The sequence below is a fragment of the Lonchura striata genome, chromosome 3 (assembly GCF_046129695.1).
Source record: "Lonchura striata isolate bLonStr1 chromosome 3, bLonStr1.mat, whole genome shotgun sequence".
NCBI lineage: Eukaryota > Metazoa > Chordata > Aves > Passeriformes > Estrildidae > Lonchura > Lonchura striata.
The window spans coordinates 1,831,536-1,850,519 of record NC_134605.1 but is presented as its reverse complement, the minus strand read 5'-3'; the positions used below and the strand labels follow the sequence as shown (position 1 = coordinate 1,850,519).

At 42.6% G+C, this 18,984-nt stretch overlaps 1 long non-coding RNA gene across 1 annotated transcript in view; it reads right to left on the bottom strand.

Annotated features, from left to right (window-relative positions):
• Window positions 1-18,984, bottom strand: part of LOC110484889 (uncharacterized) — a 191,824-nt gene that overhangs the window by 62,870 nt on the left and 109,970 nt on the right. The window contains exons 7-10 of the long non-coding RNA XR_013339571.1: window positions 11,101-11,289; window positions 9,728-9,843; window positions 6,789-6,907; window positions 5,053-5,249 (exon numbers count right to left, since the gene is read on the bottom strand). This is a non-coding gene — a long non-coding RNA (uncharacterized LOC110484889). The remainder of the gene's footprint in view (window positions 1-5,052; window positions 5,250-6,788; window positions 6,908-9,727; window positions 9,844-11,100; window positions 11,290-18,984) is intronic.

The following is an 18,984-nucleotide window of genomic DNA, read 5'->3' as shown; positions in this document are numbered from 1 at the left end:
GGGGGTTAGGACTTCAGTATTTCTGACTCACCCTGATTTCTTACATGCTCACAGGAATGAAGATAGGGAAAGTATCACCACTTCTGTATTATGGAAACCTTGCAATTAATAATTGAGAATCTTTTTATCTCTCTCTCCCTTTTTCTTTCAGAACTAGAGTGCTCTCTTCAGCTTGTTAAGCTTAGTTCACTCCCACTGATAATTCACTAGAGATCATAATTTATGGACAATTGAAGCTGCAGAAACATCTCTTAGAAGGAATAGAGCAGATCCATAGCAACAATTCTTCAGGGGAATATTAATCCCCAGCTTTATGTAGTGCTAAGTGTACAATAGTAATCAGAACTTGAGTAGAAGCTGCTAATCATTGAGGGAAAAGGCTGTATAAAGAATTCATAATGGAATTAGCCTGCGGCAAACAAAGAAAGACAAAATTAAATCAGCCATCAAATTGCACCAAGGAATTTTAATTTACAGGTTAATGTAGGATTATGTAACTAATCACAGCTAACATTTTCAATGAACAACCAATAAAATTCTGCTCTTTTTTTATTCCTGCTAATGGTATTCCAATAACACACTTTTATCACCATATAATGTGTTAAGAATGATTTTCAAAAATTCTAAAAATCTTCCAAAAAGCATTATGACTGAGCAATCAATGCAAAATGCTGGCTTTAAGTTAATTAGCATAAATATACCTCTAGATGATCTACTGTTTGTTTCAATCCAATACAATAAAGTTCCTTGGAGTCTGCATAGGACAGATTTACATAACCAAATGTGCATAACTGTAGCCTTAAAATATATGCATGACTTCCGAAGAGGGAGATATAGAATACAGAAAGCCTCCAAATTAAATAAGTCAAACAACTTCTGAGTACGGAAGTGCACCAGCTAATTCTAAATAAAACCCTTATTATAGTTTTTTCTATCAATACAGCATATATATCCTATGACATACGCACAAAGGATTGCTCTAACAGAGTTTGTGCTGTTTATAATATGAACATCATAAAAAAGAATAAGGTTTCTGAGATAAAAAGTTGATTTGCTTCCCCCAGAGGAAAAAAAAGAAAGGCCTCGTATTTGACCCAGTTATATTTTGATATTGGCCAATGCAAGGAGATTTTAAAAAGACAGAAAGAAAGGAAAACCTCTCTGTTCAAAAACATGTATTAAAAAGCCACTAGTTACTGTATGCTAATACACAGAAAAGACTCGCATAACTCTTTGCACGTTTTTTAAAGGGAAACACCGAAATTATGCCGTATGCTTCAAAACACATCAGCTTAATCAAAAAGATCTTTTTTGCAACATATGGCAGCATGAAAATTTTTATAAATGGAGTAAAAAGCACTTTCATAAGCTTTACTTCACTTAAGAGGAATGCTGGGAAGAAAGGCAACAGCATTCTTCCTGCATATGTTTTTCTTGTTCTGAACAATGTGGGAAAACCTCATTTTACTTTAATCTAACAGTCCATTTTATGGAGGCAGCAACATTCTGCCCATTTATTAGCACAGAGGGTTTGGGGTTGTGGGTTGTTTTTTTTTCCCCCTTCCTTTTATAAAGTCTAATTTTAAGATGCACACTTCCAAAAAACATTATGGTGTCAATTGCACTACCCTTCAGCAATCCTGTAATAACTTTATTCAACCATTTCTAATTATAATTATATTTTCAATTCCTTTTAGCTATAGAAACTCTTTATCAATCAGAGCACAAGACAGAAAATTACTTTATTACAGCTACAGCTCGTTAGTCTGAGTGCTCTTAATGAAGCAGCCTCATAATCAGATGAAAATCATGCTGAAGAAAACTTGCATCATTAGTCTGGGCCTTAATTACCAAGAAATATAGTCACTAACAATGATACTCCATTTCATGATACGGTGCATGCACCTTCTACAGTACTTGCAATTAATAATTCCGCAGACTGCTACAGAATCTTTCTATTTATTCATAACAATGGAGGGGAAAAATTCTAAATTTAATTGAGCGGCTCCAAATGCACTCTCTCACTCTCTCCTGCTCAGATTAAAATGTCAAAAGGCTAATATTCTATCTTACAATAATTCATCATTTTAATTACATATTTTATGTGTGTGGAATGTCCTTTTTATTTTTTCTCCTCTTGATCATTTCGGGCGACATTTTGGGGGTACATGTGTATGGAAAAAAAAAAAACAAACCTCTCCTTGTATGTTGGTGGACCACGCCACACAGAGTTGCAATAAAGAGAAGAAAAAAGCATTTATTTTCCTTGCCAGTGAACGAGGAAAAGCCTCAGACATAAGCACAAGACATTCATTTAAATTAATGATGTCCTTCATCCAGCACACTTATCAGCGAGGATGGAAAGATTATCAAGCGAGGAATATGTTGATCCCTAAAATCCTTTATGAATACAATCCATCGTAGGGTTAGTAACTTTTATACACAAGCCTCTTCTAATCCACTGCATTTGCTGTATTCTTTGCCACGGAATGCTGGTCTGAAGTCTCCAGCAAGCTCCGGGCAAACGAGAGCATCGGGAAAGGCCGTAAGAGCCCCCTTCACCCAATTAATGAACCCGCTAAAAGATCAGCTCACAGTCCTCGACACCCAACACCTGGGGGATAGCTCACTCCGATCTGCAGCCTGGAAAATGATTCCACAGACATCAGCGGGAGTGCTCACACATCCCAGCAGTGTCCCCGAGACCTGTCCCTGCTCCAGCTCTGTCCCTTGTCACCACTGAAGGCCGGCAGGCTCCCGGGGGTGACATGGAACAGCGTTTTCCAGAGCATGGACGGAGGTGGGGAGCAGATCCTGCTGCTCTGCTGCCTGCAAACTGGGGATTCCACTCCACATCAAAAATATCTGACACTGGGATTTTTGCAAAGAGCCCAGCCCTTGGCTTCTCAGCTGCTATCTGAGTAAGTCCCATTAGAGCAGAAGAGATTGCTCTGGAGTTAAGTTACCGAGCTGTGATTAATCTCAAGGGCATAAGCTAAATAACTCCCTTGTACCACTGAATTTTCTAGCACTCACACGATGCTGTGCTTTCATGCAAGCACTTCAAACAGCAACTAGCCATTAGACAGGCTAGATGAACTTGCTGTAAATATATTCAGCATATCCTGCTTCCCGGCACTGTGCTGCACGAGGCATCCTCGCTGTCGCCTCTGCTAAATGATTTGCTGCATCTTCCGATGGTCTTTGACAAATCATTGGCAACTTTTGAAGCCTTTTGCGTCCCCTCCCAACACAGAAAGTGAGCTCCCTTCTCCTGAAACAGAAAGTAAGAAGCTCCCTGCTCTGCTTTTGCTGCCTCTCATATGTGGCGCAGTTGAGGGCTAGTAAGCAAAAGAAGGAAAAATGAAAATCAGCCTTAAGTCCTGTAAAACAAATCTCTAAGTAGATTGAATGAATAAATAAAAGAAATAAAAAGGCTTTCTGCCCAGTCTCTCCTGCAACTTTTATTTTCCTACCCTCCTGCCACACCTCAGTATTTTTTATTTTAGGAGAACTTTTACGTAGTTCCTTCAAGAATTTGCATCTGGCACCAGCAACCGACAGAGACAGGAGACTGACAAGATGGACTGTTGTGGCAATTCCTATGTTCCTACTACATTCCTAAGCTGTGCTTTTTGGCATTGAATATGGCAAAAATAAAAGACAGCATATTTAGAAACGTGACAACTGGAAAAAAATATTCTTAAACCTTACAGTGCCTTCTAAAATGGCAGAATAAAATTAATTTATAGTATGACTATAGCTGGCCAAGAACCAGGGGTTCACAGTAAACCAAATGGGGTAAAAAACTGGCTCTGCAAGCAGTTCTGAGGTTTTGGCTCTGTCCAACAACTACACTTATAAACTTATTGTACAACTTACTGGCAACAGAGGAGCATCAGACTGACTGACCTCCACTTGCATCACAGAAACTACACATTCATTGTCTTTGAGGCAAAAATGTTCCTGTGGTACCATATTAATATCCTTTGTGGGTCGGCTCATGAATCAGCATTGGCAGCCACCTCCGAAGCCGTCTGCCTGCCAGCCTTCCCAGCTGGAAAACTGGTGAGGCAGGAGAGATGTATACATAAGGGAAGTGATGGTTTCCCAATTCCGAATTGATTTGTACATGAATCCGCTCAGGTTTAAAGCGCCCCAACGTGCCAAAAACCTGGTCCAAGGAATGCATAGGATGGCGAGCGCTGCCTGGGCGGGCTCGTGGAGAACATCAGCGAGGATGGGTTTGTGCACACGCGGGCAGCGCTGCATCCCCATCCCCGCACCGCTCCTCGTGGCGGGGGGCGACGCTTCCACGGGGGAAGAAGTTTAGCCTGGCTAAAACTGGGATTTTTTTTTTTTTTTTTCCCTAGCTTTTCCTAAACTTTATTTTATTATCCCCCAACACACACACACACACCCCTTTTTCTGCGGCGGAAAAAAAGGGGGCGCGGGGAGGGAAGGAGGCGGCGTGGCTCCGCTCCCGGCCGCGGGGCAGCCCCGCCGCGCTGCCCCCGTGCCTGGGGGCCCGGCGCCCTCTGCCGGCCGCCGGAGCAGCGGGGCCGCGGGTTCGAGCCCCGCTTCCGCGGGTTCCAGCCCCGGTTCGAGCCCCGGTTCCACAGGTTCCAGCCCCGCCACCACAGGCTCACAGCACAAGCCAAGCCAGTGCTTCCCGAGTAATTAATAACGATGTGTAATAAACCACCGTGCTGTCACTCAGCTCTCAACCCCATCTAAAAGCATCTGGGACAAGAGGTCATTTATATCTGCCCGTATCAATTGTTCCATAGTCAGGAACCGCTTTGGGAGATGCAGACTGGCCCCAGCCCACCTTCCCTGGCAGGAGGAGCATCACGACTGGGTTTCTGCACGGGTGGCAGAGGTGGCACCCTGAAAACCCTCCCAGACCATAAGAGGCTGGGAGCAGAGGTGCCACAGCCTTGGAGCACCATGGTAACATCAGTCACAAGACATCGACTGCCAGACCTGCAGGCCTTAAACCAGGAGGAGGACGTGCACTGACCAGCACAGAGAGGAACTATTGCATTTTACCTGTCCAGGTGTTTTCTGGAGTCCCAGCCTCGGCTTCAGAGCTCACACCCCTGAACTACAGTTTAGCGATTAGATCAGTCTAAGTCAGCATTTCTTCACGTTTCATCTTCTTAATTCTTGTTCCAAATGAGAGTTGTGTTTGCTTACTCCTCCTCTTCTTCCCCCAGAAAGATTTGTCCCAGTCTTAGAAACTAATCCTTCAAGGAGAAAACAGGATTAGACTGGCAATGCCATGGTTTTGGTAGTAGAATAGCTGTGTTTTCCCAAAGGCTCATAAATCCAACCTGCAGGTACAAGGCACTGGTCTGAGCTGCCACCCAGCTGTCCCAAATGAGCACCATGCTGCCTGGGTTCCTTGGCCATGCACCTCCTCAGCTGCACTCCCTGCAAGCAGCCAGGGGAGAAGCTCCAGCAAAACACAAGGAAGCTCCAGACATGGAGCCAGACTGCTGCAGTAGAAGGAAAGACAATTTTTCCTCAAGTAAAGACATGCCAAGTCTCTTGGTTCCCGTGCCTCTCACTAAAATTACCTGCTATAAAATCCAGGTGGAATGTAAAATGCAGTTAAAAAAATACTAAACCAAGAGAAACAGGATTTCCTGACTTTTCCTTGAGAAAGTAGGCTAGGCTGCAGGGATTACAGCTGAAGGGCATGGTCCACCTAGATGGAGAGCAATAGGCAGCTAAGAGAATATGCAGCAGTGACAATTTGATTGGAAAAGAGGCCAGACACGAGACATCTTGAGGAAATTAGAGGACAGCTCTAGTGTGTCACAGCCTTCAGTCACTGTATACATACAATTCTTCTAGCTTTAATCAAAGTATAGCAGTATTCCAGTGTGAGATGCCTGCACTTCCCACGGGAAGACCATTCTTATCCCCATCCTGGTTTTGCACTTAACTTCAAGTCAGCCCAGCCTGCTCTAAGACTGCAGGACGTCACAGAGAGCAGGGCAGGGAAGGACAGGCCTGGAGAGGTCCCTAGGTCTGCCCAGCTCTGGACAAACTCCCTGCTGCCTTCCCAGGGCAGAGGGCATGGCCACTCTCCTCTGCCACGGTCACTCAGGCCACGAGCACAAAACCCAGTTTGCCTACACTGATCCCCAACTCAGCAAGGCACCCAAAGCTCTCCCCCTCTCCAGCCTGCAAGAAGCATTGCACAGAAGGGTTTCAACTGGCCAAAAAGACCTTCAAGCCACCACCGAGGCACACAATGTCTTCTCCTCCTGCATCACCATTCCCCCACCTCCTCTCTCCCAGACTCACTATTTGTTTTCCCCACATGCTCTGGGAGAAGGGAACCATTGTGGGATTTCTTTTGGGGGTGGTGAGGTATTCTTTTGTTTGTGTGTTTTCCAAAGCCAGTGGGCACAGGGCGAGGCAAGCCCGTGCAAGTGTGCAGCAGCAGGGCTGTGAGCTCCCATCAGCCGAGTGGCACATTGCCTGGGGACACTGACGAAATACTTGGGCTTCTGCTTGATTGCACAAAATGCCCCTGAAATTGCCAGGTCAGGAGGAAAGGTGCAGTGCAGGAGGATGCACAGATAGCAAAACCCTAAAAGACCAGCCAAAATATCCCTGACCCCTTCTGTTCCTATAGCAGTGCCCATGAGCCAGGAAATTCACCCCACACCCTTCAAAAACCACAGATACTGAAGGTTTATCAGCTCTCCCTTCACAAGCATTGACAGAATCACCCCCAACCTGTGTCTTCCAAGCACTTTTAAGACTCTTACCGTGTGAAAACATTTGGTAGGTTTTGCTGCTGTTGAATGATTGTTTTTTTCCTCTTCTTATACAATGATGTGGTTTATCTTATTTGCTCAATGGGATCACTGCCTTTTCAATGAAGAGCCTATTTTAAATATCAACACAGGTTGGTATTTTAAGAGTTATTTAAAATGTCACCAGTCACAGAATGTTTAATTATTGCAAACATCTTTCAAAAAATTCCACCGTGGGTTTCTTGCGCCAAGTGATTTATTTCGGATATAATTTCTGTTTAATTAATAGGGGATTTAGCTCTGACCTGGAGGGTGTGAGAACCAGCAGAGGAGCTGGAGTTGAGTCAAGTTAACATTAAACCTGCTTGTGCCTGTTGGAGGCTGAGAAGGAAAAAAAAACAACAAATCAGGCTGGCACTTATTCAGGTGCTGCTGCTACCCAGCAATACTCTCATGTTGATTGCAATGGAAAAATTGTAAAGGCAAACAGAACTTGGGGGGGAAAGAATTAATCACCAGAGTATGAACACTGTGCTTTGTTATTTATTTTAACTATGTATATAATTTGCTATAGAGTATAATTACCCCTAATTTCAGCTGAGATAATATCTGGGCCACTCTTTGTTATCCATATAAGCTCAGAGAGCAGTTTCTCAATCACTCTGGCCTGGAATTCCTTACACCTTGAGAACAATTGGAATCAAGAACTAAAAGTCTATTTTGGGAGGGGCAAAAAAAAAAATAGCGCACCTACTTAAAAAAATTACAAAATTGGAAAATGCGTAATCTATGCAACTCAAAACACCAGGTTACATCAGAACCAACTTTAATATCCTGTAAAAATCTCCTAGTATGACGCACATACAGCTGTCTAATATTGCTGCTTAAAATGCCTTCGCGTTAAATAAGATTCTATGCTGTAAAATTTTGCAAGGTGATAAAACAAAAAAAAATGATATAATAAATATAAACCATCTGCATTTTTTAACAAGCCGTTTGGAAATGGATTTAATTTATATTTAGAATTGTTTTGAAGTGTTCTCTTTTTTGAAAATGTCCCAGTTACAGTATATTAGGTTTTCAGTAGAAAGATTAAAAGAGCTGACGCACAAATAAACATGCATGCACACCCAGAGCAATTTCCAGAGCTATGAGAGCATTTGATTCTTCAAGGATACTACAGCTGGCTTTTAGTCACATAAAAAGGGTTAGTGTGTGCAATCGGCAGCTCTGGAAAATGGATTCATGAACACAAAAATGCATTAAAACAACATTAAGATTTTGGCAACAACCACCACAAGCCAGGAAACCGAGCTTCAGGCTGAACTCGCATCCTTAACTCCTTCCCCAGTGCTTGCTGAAAGGGGAATCATCCTGCAGGAGGGGAAAGCCCATCCTGGGGCTTCTGAACATCACAGCAGAGACACCGAGGGGAGCCAGGACCCGGCGTGGTCAGGGCAGAAGAGAGAATGTGGTCAGGGCAGAAGAGAGAATGATGCTTTTTGGTATGACCCAGCTCCCGTGGCATGATCTGCTCTAAGAGACTCACATCTTGTGTCACAGCTCCATTCAGCCCACTGCGAAGCTTTCCTCTCCACTCTGGGTTATTTCTGCTGCCTTGCACTCCTGCCCCGCTGCACAGGACCTCCCCCCAGTGCTGCCTGAGCATTTGTTTCCAGCACACCCCCAAAGCCAGTGATGATCCCTCCAAAACAGGGATGAGCCAGTGCTGTCCAAGAATCTCAACCCTGCAAAGAGCTTTCTATGCCCCTGCACCACTGCCAGCACCCTGGGCCCCCTCCCCTCTCAGCTTGCCATCAACTGCACATTAACCTCCCAAAGCTTAGACACTGGTATTTGCCTTTTTGAACTCACTGCAGTTCAGCAATCCCCAAAACCACAGAGTGTTTTTATTCTGAGGAATCCCACTCCTAGAAGAACGGATGGTTTTGGCTGGGTTTGCCTCCTATTCGTTTCCTCTCTACAAATCCCTTCTTAATATTAAAAATCAGTTTTTTCCTCCCAATATATGGATGGTGGTATAGTACAAAAAAAGAATTTTTTTTTTAAAAGGGTTATTTTCTCTCTGTCCAAGCTGGCAATGTATAAATAGGATGGAGACTGTAACCACTTTACTTCTTTTGCTATTTCTTCTCCCAGCAGAGCAACATCTACATGGAAGTATTACAAAGTATGAGAAAGTTACTTTTCAAAATAAATTAAGCACTGTATTATACTACAGGCATTATCATGCCTACTAATAAATATCTGAACGGTCATTTGTTGAATTTTAAATCATTCACTCTATTAATAAGCAAATGCACTATTGAGCAGTAATCAAATGTAATTCTTCTGCCTGAAAACAGCTTCTGAGGATGTTAAGTTCATCCTCATTAAGAAAAAAAAAAAAAGCTTTTATTGGACTTTCTCTTTCTATTTTATCATTTAATTACCTGGTGCTAACATCTGATCAATGGCATCAAAGTTTGAACAAGCCAGGGATTTTTCAAAGACACACCTCTGGACAGAAAACTGCATTCACAAGCCCAGCATTTTGCCTTTTTTGGTGCCTAATTGCCTTCCTGTACCAATTAATGTACAGCTAACAGAGATCTACTCTCTCTGGTGTAGGATACACAATATAAATTCTCTGTGCCCTCTCTTGTGTGCTTCTTCACAGTTTCTCTGTTAGCATCACCACAGCTCACTGTCTGCTTGAGTATTGGAGTTTCTTACTCACTTTGGTTTTTTCTTTCCTTCCCAGAAAGCCTTTACTGCTCATGCAGCCTCAGGAATGTCAGGACTCGGAAGGAAATTTTTTTAATCTAATTATAAGCTTGTATTTATATTTTCACCTTGCAGTTTTCAAGCTGTGAAGGAGAGGAAGAATTCTTTTCAACCTCTGAAATCAGGAAGTTCTGCCAAAAAGATTTACACAGCTGGCAACTCACCCCCAACACATAAGGTGGGGCAGTCATCTCCAAGCAATTCCTCCTAACCTTCCTATGTAATTCTTCTGTTCTCTCCTTTTCTTATTTTTGGGGACCTTGAATTTGTGGGTTTTGTCCTAAAAAAAAAAAAAAAAAAAAAAAAAATTAGAAAGAAACAGAGGAACTTCAGATCTCATTTGTATCTACTTCCTTTCTCAGTTTTCACTCATTCAACCAAGGAGAAAGGAAGCTGTATTTCCAGAAGAGAGGAAGGATTTAGAGGTTAAAACACCATCCTTTGGCTGTTTTCTGGATTGCTTGTTTCCAGATAAGAATGCATGCCAAAGAAAGAGTAGCTGCCCAGGGAGCTGGAGCTCTTCAAGCAGAAAAGACACTGGAATGGCAAGATGGCAAGACATTTCCAGCAGGAAGTTAGCCTTACAAATAATCATTTCTCATGTGTCCTCAAGCCACCTATTTTCAGCATCAGAATTCCCCAGAAGCAGTAATCTTACAGCACCAACAGTGTCAGAACAAGAATTTTAGACAAGCAGAAAAACAAGAGAAAGTTAAAGTGATAAAAGTCTGAGAGGAATGTAAAAACTGCTTTGGGGGAGACTGTTTTCCTCTCTGGGTTTCCCAGTTCCTCCTAACAAGGAGTGGAGAAACAAGAAACTCCTATATCAGGAAATAATTTTGCCCTTTTTTCCAGCTCTTCAGATGGACACAGAGTGCATGTTCCAAACAACAAACAAAATCACAGATCTGAAAAAAAAATACAACCACCACCATCAGGGCATGAAGAAGGTTTACGGGTGTGTAACAACAGTGGAAATCACTGAACAGCTGAACAGCACAACCTAAACCTATTCTCAGTAATGGACCAAGAAAAGGCACAATGCTGTTTTCAAAGCAGGAATTTAAACTTTGTCATTAAAAAAAAAAAAAAAAATGTAACTGCAGTCCACTGCAAAAACAAAATGGGGAAAGAAGGAAAGAATGCTTGTTATTTGCCTCTGCATTCTTAATTTACAGGGCATTGCATTGTAGAACATCCTAAAGTCCATTGATGGACTGTTGCATAGGCCAGAGCCAAAAAAAAAGGCATTTCAATGCTTCCTTCTTTCTTGGCCAGGACCAGCACACAAAAGGAGGATGCTCTTCCCACCCTGGGCTCAGCTCCAATAATGTATTATTCCTCTTTCCTCTTGTTCCACCCCTTTCTCCTCCTCTACATCTTCTACTGGTGTTTTTCTCCTTCATGCTGCAGCAGAGGCAGTGGATGTTGATGAGGCGATAGCTGGGGCAATTCTAGCAAAGCAGCTTTTCAGATAATTTCTCATGACCTTGACATTCAAACAGTTCCTTTTAACACAGAATACAGATCTACTTGCCCATATTTCAGCATGCAGTAGTCACTGGAAGTCACTGTAGCATTTAGTAGTCACTGGGAAAGTCTGAGAGGCAGGAATATTTGACAGGAGCCCTGATTTCACTCTCTCTCTCTCCCCTTCTCTCAAGAAAAGTTGCTTGCAATCATTATCTTTGCTCTAAGAGTGCACATGTCTTATGGGCAGCCAAGACTGCAGCGGGAAAACAAAAGGTAAATTTCAGTAAAAGCATTATTACAAAATCTAGTCAAGCATTGTAAATAGAACTGCCATATTATTATTGAGAAAAGGTGTAGTGCCCATGCAAACTACATATTTGATTAGGATCTGAACTCTTTGCTGAACCATGAATCTGAAATAATTTAGGTGATACATATAAATTTAATTTCTTTGTTCAACATTCCACATCTGAAATGATGCACTGCAAATGTGCAGCTCTCACTCAAGTCTGCAAAATGAGTCTTCTTATAACTCGCCTATACTGTGTGGAAATAATCTGAAATAATCTTAAAGGAAAAGGAATAAACCTATTTTAAAAACAGCTGAGTCCTTTAGATTGTATACCATAACCAATTTATGGAGATAAATGGAATTCAATATTAAAGAAATACTGGGTTTTTCCCCTCCTGTGGAAAATTTAAATGCAGGAACAAAAGGTAAAAGAAAAAAAAAAAAAAAGAAAATAAAAAAAAAAAAGAGAAAGAAAAAGAAGGAAAGAAGTGGTAAGATACCAGAAACACTTGGCTATTTTTTTCTATACCAGTGCCTGCTAGAGGCACTGCACCTTGTTTTTCCTGGCCCAAGCTAAAGGCAAGTTGATTGTGGAAATGACTCATTCCATCTCTATAATGGAGATACACCAGCTATTGGACATCTTTATTTCTCATTCATTAAATGAATCCAGTGTCTACTGCTGTGATAGCCATCAACAGACACAGACAAGGAAATAAAAAAAAAAAGGGGGGGAAAGAGCAAGAAGGAGAATACAAATGAATATTATAGACTACTGTATGGGCCCTATTACTAAAAATGAATACAAAATACTCTAAAAAAATACATTAAGCCAGTATTGGCTTACAATGAGGTCAATATTGTGATTCATTTAACTCAGGGGACAATAAATCTTGATATTGACTGAAAACATAAGTCAATATGCGTACTGTTGTGTGCATTCCATTGTAAAAACGAGGGGGGTAAGTGCAATGGAGAGCACTTTCAGAAGAAAATGGGTTTTGCCAGAAGATTTTGTCTGGGTTTTAAATTCACCGCTGAAGAGCACCACAGTGACCTTTAAATGGCTGATCTGGTTACATTTAGGGATAACTTCAATGAGGAGAAGTTAAAATAACCAAACCTTCCATACTAATATGGAAGAAAGGTGTCAGAGGATCTGCCTAGATTCCTTCAGCTTTAAGTTGTGTTGAGCTGTAAGATTCCCCTTCTCTAATGATCTGGAAAAAAGAATTATTTAAAAACACAAAACAAAAAAAGAGCAAAACACCCCATGCAAGAAGAAAACCCTCACATTTTTAAAAGCATCAGTTAAAAGCAGAGGTTGTATGCCTAATATCCAAGATCCCAGGGCAGCTCAGTTCCTACTCTGAACTCTCCCAACGCAGCCTGGCACTGACACAAGACCAGGCAGAAAAACTAAGAAGGCCTCACAGTGCTCAGAGCTCTGGAAAGCTGCAACATAAAGCCCCATTTTTGCAGAAATATTTTGATGTCAGCAGACTGGCTGGCCCAACACGTTGTTCTGCTGGGAAACTCCCACCTACAGCTGAACTATAGACATTGGGCTCACCTGCCTGTGCTGCCTGAGCACAGGTACATTTCTCCCTCGCTGCAAGGTCTTCCAAAACACCTTTTAAAGACCAGCTTTAAGGCCAAGTGCCACAGGGAACCCCCAAGCAGCTCCAGCTGATCCCATTAGCACCTGACCTCCTGCATTTATGTACAGCCCAACCTACTCTACAAACACTGAGCCTGCACAGCGGGCACTTCCTAAAAGTCAAAGAAACAGCACTACATTGCTTTTAAAAGCATCCTGTTTAACTGAAAAAGTTGTGCTACTATCAGTGGAATGCTTCAATAGTAAAATTAAGTTTTCCACGATCTCCAGGAACAGCCTGTGATGTCCCAGGCAATCATCTGGCCCCAGGTTACTGACCTCTGGAGTCAATCAAGGTGAAAAGCAAAACTTACTGCTTTCAGCATGTGACCAGCTTCAGCATGACAGCAACCAAGGAGGAATCCCTTCCTGACCTTATATCCAAAGATGCTGAACCCTCACCATCACTGCCCAATTCCCCAGGAAAAGGGATGGGCAGCAGATGCACATGAGAAAAAGATCCCACCCAGCAGTAATGCTGCAAAAGGAAAATCACAGGACCAGAACAGAGGTACACAGGAATCCAGCTCTCGTGCAAGCCAGGACGACACACCCCTATATGGGTGCATGTACACATAAATACACACACATTTCTGTGACAGCACTTCAGCACACAGGGAGAAGGAAACGTGAGCAGGGAAACCTGTAGTAGCGAGTGTCTTTGGCATAAAAATAGCATGGCAACATGCTACAAAACAGTGCAAAAAGGCAGGAGACCACTTCTCACAGGACAAGCTTGGTGTCACAGAGCCAGAATGTCACCCACACTGTTCCACAAGGCAGCAGTGTCCTCTTCAACCTGCTTCCATCCACGCTGGCTCCGGGACAGCGATCAATGCTGAGCTGTAACCACTGAGAGCACTCCTGCCTTAATGCACCCCAGAGAGAAGCCAGGAAGCTCCATGCCACTGGCATGCACAAAATTCAGAGATTACAGAAGCAGGCACCCTACACAAGTGAAAAATGCAGCCTGCAGCTCTTTAGGAAAGTGTATGTCCTGGCACTGAGGCATCTAACACCATCATCTCACTTAAACATCTAGGAAAGAGTGGCAGACACTAAAATTACTGCTCATTACTCCCACCACTCCTATCTGGGTATGGGTTTAGTAATATCTGTCTCTCTCCTAGTCCAACATATTGTTCCAGCCAGGACAGGCTTAATATTTGCAGTAACCTGGAGAGGGTAGGCCAGGTATGGCCAGGACCCAGAGTCTCTTCCAGGGAGAAGGGGTCTCTTCCAGTTGGCATAGCATGGAGAGGGAGCAGTTGGGTGTTATATCTGTTGTCAGAGGATTTCCTTGAGAATTGCTCACCTCTTTCTCGTACCCTCTGTCCTTATTACTGTTGCTGTTTATTTTCCAATCTCATTGCTGTTTCAAATAAATCTCAATATGTGAGCTTCACCTTTTGTGCCTCCAAATCTCCTTTCCATCCCACTCCAGAAGGAAGTAAAGTAGGAGGCAGCAAGATGCTCATGGTTTGGAGATTCTCAGTGGGAGCACTAAACTGGGGAGTACCATTCCTAGACCATGACCTGCATGCTTAAAGGAAAGCAAAAGAGTGCATAGGCAGTGGCCTCATAAGATCTCTTGCTTTATGTGACATCCTCCTTAATATGCAGCACTGATTTGCCTGTCCCTATGGTGCTCCTGACAAAGACAGCTCACAAGGATCAGGCCAGCAGCACAGGCAGAGGGAAGGACATCTCACAGATTTTAATGGACATGTCAGCACTCTGTTGTCCTGCCAACCTTGTTGAATAAGCCTTCTCTCAGCAGAGAGCACATCCTTGCTGGGAAGGAGTAGTCAGAGCCTTGACCAAGGCCAATTTCAGACCTCAAGTCTGGCTGTAAGCACTGCTGGACTCCAGCAAGCCTCGATGCAGGTCTTGGTCACGTTACTGCATGTCAGCAGTTTACAGACGTGGAGGAGGGATGGGGCTCATGGCTGGGATCCTGGCTCAGCTACAGCCCAGCCAAAGGGCAGCAGTGGGATAGGGAGGCTGTAGATACTCACTTCCAGCTAAAAAGGGACACTGCAAACATCGTGCAAACTTTGCTGGTTTGAGCTGGCAGTAGGTCAGAGAAAGCTGGCCTCTCCCCTTCACCTAAGAAAAACAACAAACAAAAAAACAACCCCAAAGACCCTTAAATTTGAACAAAGGCATAACATGCCACTGCTTTACATTTTAAAAATACTAGAATTTGTTCCCATGGAAATCTTCAGGATCCTTTATTCTTTCCCCTGAGTAAGAAGAAATCTGTCTTCTATTTTTAAAAGGCACTAATTCTTTTGGACCCAAAGCCACAGAGAGAAACTGCTCAGTGTGTTCAGATTTTCTCTCCCCCAGCCCAGCCTGTCCCCACAGTGAGTGCTGAGGCAGAGCCCCAGTCCCTGCAGCCAGGCTCTCAGCTGGCTTGGGAGTCACTCCCCCTTGGTGCTGAGGCAGGTTAATTATGAGAACACTTCCTACAGCCCAGCTGCAAATCCACATGTGCACCCACCACTGCTTCCATGCAGGGGGACACAGCAAGCCTGGACGACATTGGGAAGCCAAAGGTGAGCTCAGAGCTTGCAGGCAGAGCCCCAGCCAGCAACAGATTATTGTAGGGACACACACCTTCCTTCACACCCATGTCCAGGCTGGGACTTTAATTCCTCTCTCACACTGCCCCCATAAGAAACCAGGCACAAAGCAGAGTGCTCACCCCCCAGACTGTGGGAGGTGTGGGACTCTTACATCTACTTCACAGCTCAGACCCAGCTCAGCATAAAACATTCTGTTTTTCTCTCTCTTTTTGCCTTTCCCCTTTTCTGAAAGATTCCTCCAGAGATAGACAACTAGGAAGCATTTTTGCCTCCAAGAAAGAATGAAAATTACAACCCTATCTACATAGCAAAGGATACTTTACCCCTGGGTGCAGAACGAGAAGGCTGAAAGAAATGTAAGCTAACACAAAAATTATGAGCAACTTTGGATGTGGGTAGGTCTCTGGTGTGAGACCAGCATGCAATCCTTTCTTATTTCTTCCTCCTTTCTGTTTCTAAGATGCAGATAGATATTCAGATCATATAGTGGGCAAGACAGATAAATAAATAAAGTTTTCAAGATTGCAGAATATGTAGAGCTCTGTGGCTGGGACTCTAATCACACAGGCAAGGATGAAGAATAAGTCCTGAAGAACTAGTAAGAACAGGAAGATGAAATACATTCAGTACTGTGATAATTAATTAAACTGCTTCAGTTAGGGACACAGGTTGGTGCCATTTCTTGTGCAATGTATTTATAGGCATATCAGTCCAGCAGTGATGGAGAGTGAAACCTTGCCTGAAATACTGCTCCTCAACAGCCAGATAAGCACACTAGAACAGCTCTCAAATGTGTAAGCCAGCTCTTTTCCAGCCCTCAGTTATTCTCTGCCAGCTGTTTAGTCTTCCATAAAGAATACCTACATTTTTCCCGCATTCAAACATTTTATCAAACTGCCATATAAAAGCCAATGGATATTAAAACACAGTAGTACTGTATATTCTTGCTACAGCCCTGAATTCAATTATAATCCCTCAAGACCCCAGGGAAAAGTTACAAGTGGAAACACTGTGTGCTAAAAAAAAAATGAGAAATGATGGCATTCAGCATTTGTAAGTTTATTTCTACTGCCTTTCCTCAGGAAAGCAGGTACAAATAATTTGCAGTCATGATATTGCTTTTGTTTGGAATCCCTCCTTTGCTTTGCTGCTAACTGCAGGTAATCTTTAGTTTAAGTTGTCTTGCTTATGAGGATACCAAAAGATTCTCCTCCCTACATAGATGCTTCCAAAGCATTAGACTCGTGACTAAACAAGGGAGTAGATTCAAAACCCATTGTTTGCTCCCCATACCAGCAACTGCATCAGAAAAACAAATAAACAAAACAAAAAAAAAAAAAAAGCTTTTTTACTTCCCCCCCTCTTTTACTTTGAGCGAATATGGGACTCGTCACTTGATGATTAATTTGCATGTTGATAGGCAGTCAGTGTAGCAGCTTTCAGATTAGGGACATTCCGCTGCACACTAAAAGGCACAAAGAACAAAAAGTGAATTTCAATCTTGCCCTTCTTTTCCAGTCAGTGCATTCCCAGCCCATGTCTATTGATGAGCAGTTGGAACAATACCAAAATGCAGTGTAAGATCAATCCTGCTGTTTACTTCGCTGAGCTGAAGGAACAAAGGACAGAAGAAAGGACTTAAACCCAGCTATAGTAAAAGAGTAGAGATGAAGGATGAAAAATGTGCCTGATGGGCAGTAGCACAGAGTAAACTCATTTAGAAAATAGGCAGCTCCAGCTGAGATAAAACCAATGATGATTTGTATTTTGTACTGTATCTTCAGGGGATAAAAGCACTTCTATCAGATACCATTGGAGGCAAACTTGAAACACTGCAGTAAAATGCTATGTTCCCTACCAGGGAGAGAATAAAAATTCCCATAATTGCAAAGGAGTGTTAAATATCTGATTGTGCATGCCTTTTTCCTCCCATGGTGAGATAACTCAGCCCAGTCCTCTTTTTAACTTCACAGGACCTGTCTAATAGAATATTCAGCTGGATGTTTTTGTATCAAATGCAGCATGACACCATGTTGTACTTTGATAAATACTGATAATTGTAATTTGGGGGATTATTAGCCTTTAAGACCTTTTTAAAAAAAAAAAAAAAAAAAAAGAAGCTATTTTAAATGAGAAGGCACTCAAGTGCCTGAACAGGCAGGAAGATGTGAAGGGAGAGGAAAAAGTTCTTCAAATGCAAATGCCTTAACAAACTGTAACTAATGAGAAGGAGAAAACAAAACACTCCCTTCTATTGCTAAACATAAATTATTCTAAATCAAAAATCTATTTACTTTTACTGAAAAGCAGAATATCTGACACAATGAGCTACCACCATCTCAGGCACGGACAGCACAACACAGAATAATAGAGATGGGAAAAATGAACAGCAGGAGAATTGATGGTATCCTTGTTGATATTGAAGTACAGGGGAATTTTGTTGTTTACTGATCACCATTTACAGGGTTTGTTCACCTCTTTAGCTCGAAAAATTACTTCCCAGAGGCTATTACTTGCTGACAGGGATGTGTTGGCTCCTCACTTACACTGATCAATGTACATTCTTCCAGTAAGGATAAAATTTGAAGTAATTTATTTGATTTTCTATGATGCTTCAGAAGAATCTCTGACTGTCACCAACCAGCAGATAAACAATGCTCCAGTTTGCAGGAGTAAGCACTTGGAGACAATTATAAATTGACCTGCCTAGACACCAGCACACCAGAGTGTGAACACTGTCTCTGCACACAGGGAGCTGGTGTGGGTACATATATACACACATATATATGTGTATTGTTGGGTAGGGAAGGTAACTGTTTAAGGGAACAAGAGGCAGCAATAGCAGAAAGTAAGTAGAAAAATCTGAGAGACTTGCACAAACCTCACATTTGAGAAAAGCCTCCGTGGTACATCCAAATGCAGCTGAGCCAGCATAGCAGGAAGGATAAAAGGGCTAGAGTTGGGTACACACATCTCTACTGCTGACTCAACAGCTCAGATTTTTCTGTGGGTTGATGAAGATCCAAAACATTTTCTCCATTTCAGCTCACTTTCCAACCCCACTGTTTACTCTGAAGTGACCTGACGTGTCTCTTTTGTCCCCAGATACAATAGCTAAGAAACTTGGGCCCTGATTCTGCAACTCTCCTCTTTCACTGTTATTCAGCAGCAGACGTCAAAGCACTGCTGATTAAAAGCCAGCATATTAGAATTAGAAAGGAGGTACACTCTGTCTTGTGTTAACATCACTGCTACCAGTGCTAGAAATTTAAACCCTCTTTCTTACTAAAATATTACACCTGCAGGGGCTCTCCTGCAGTCTAACAGCCTGGCAAAAATTAGTCCAGCTGGGCAATAACACATCCACCTTGCCCTGGTGAGAGAGAATAGCACTGTGTATGGACC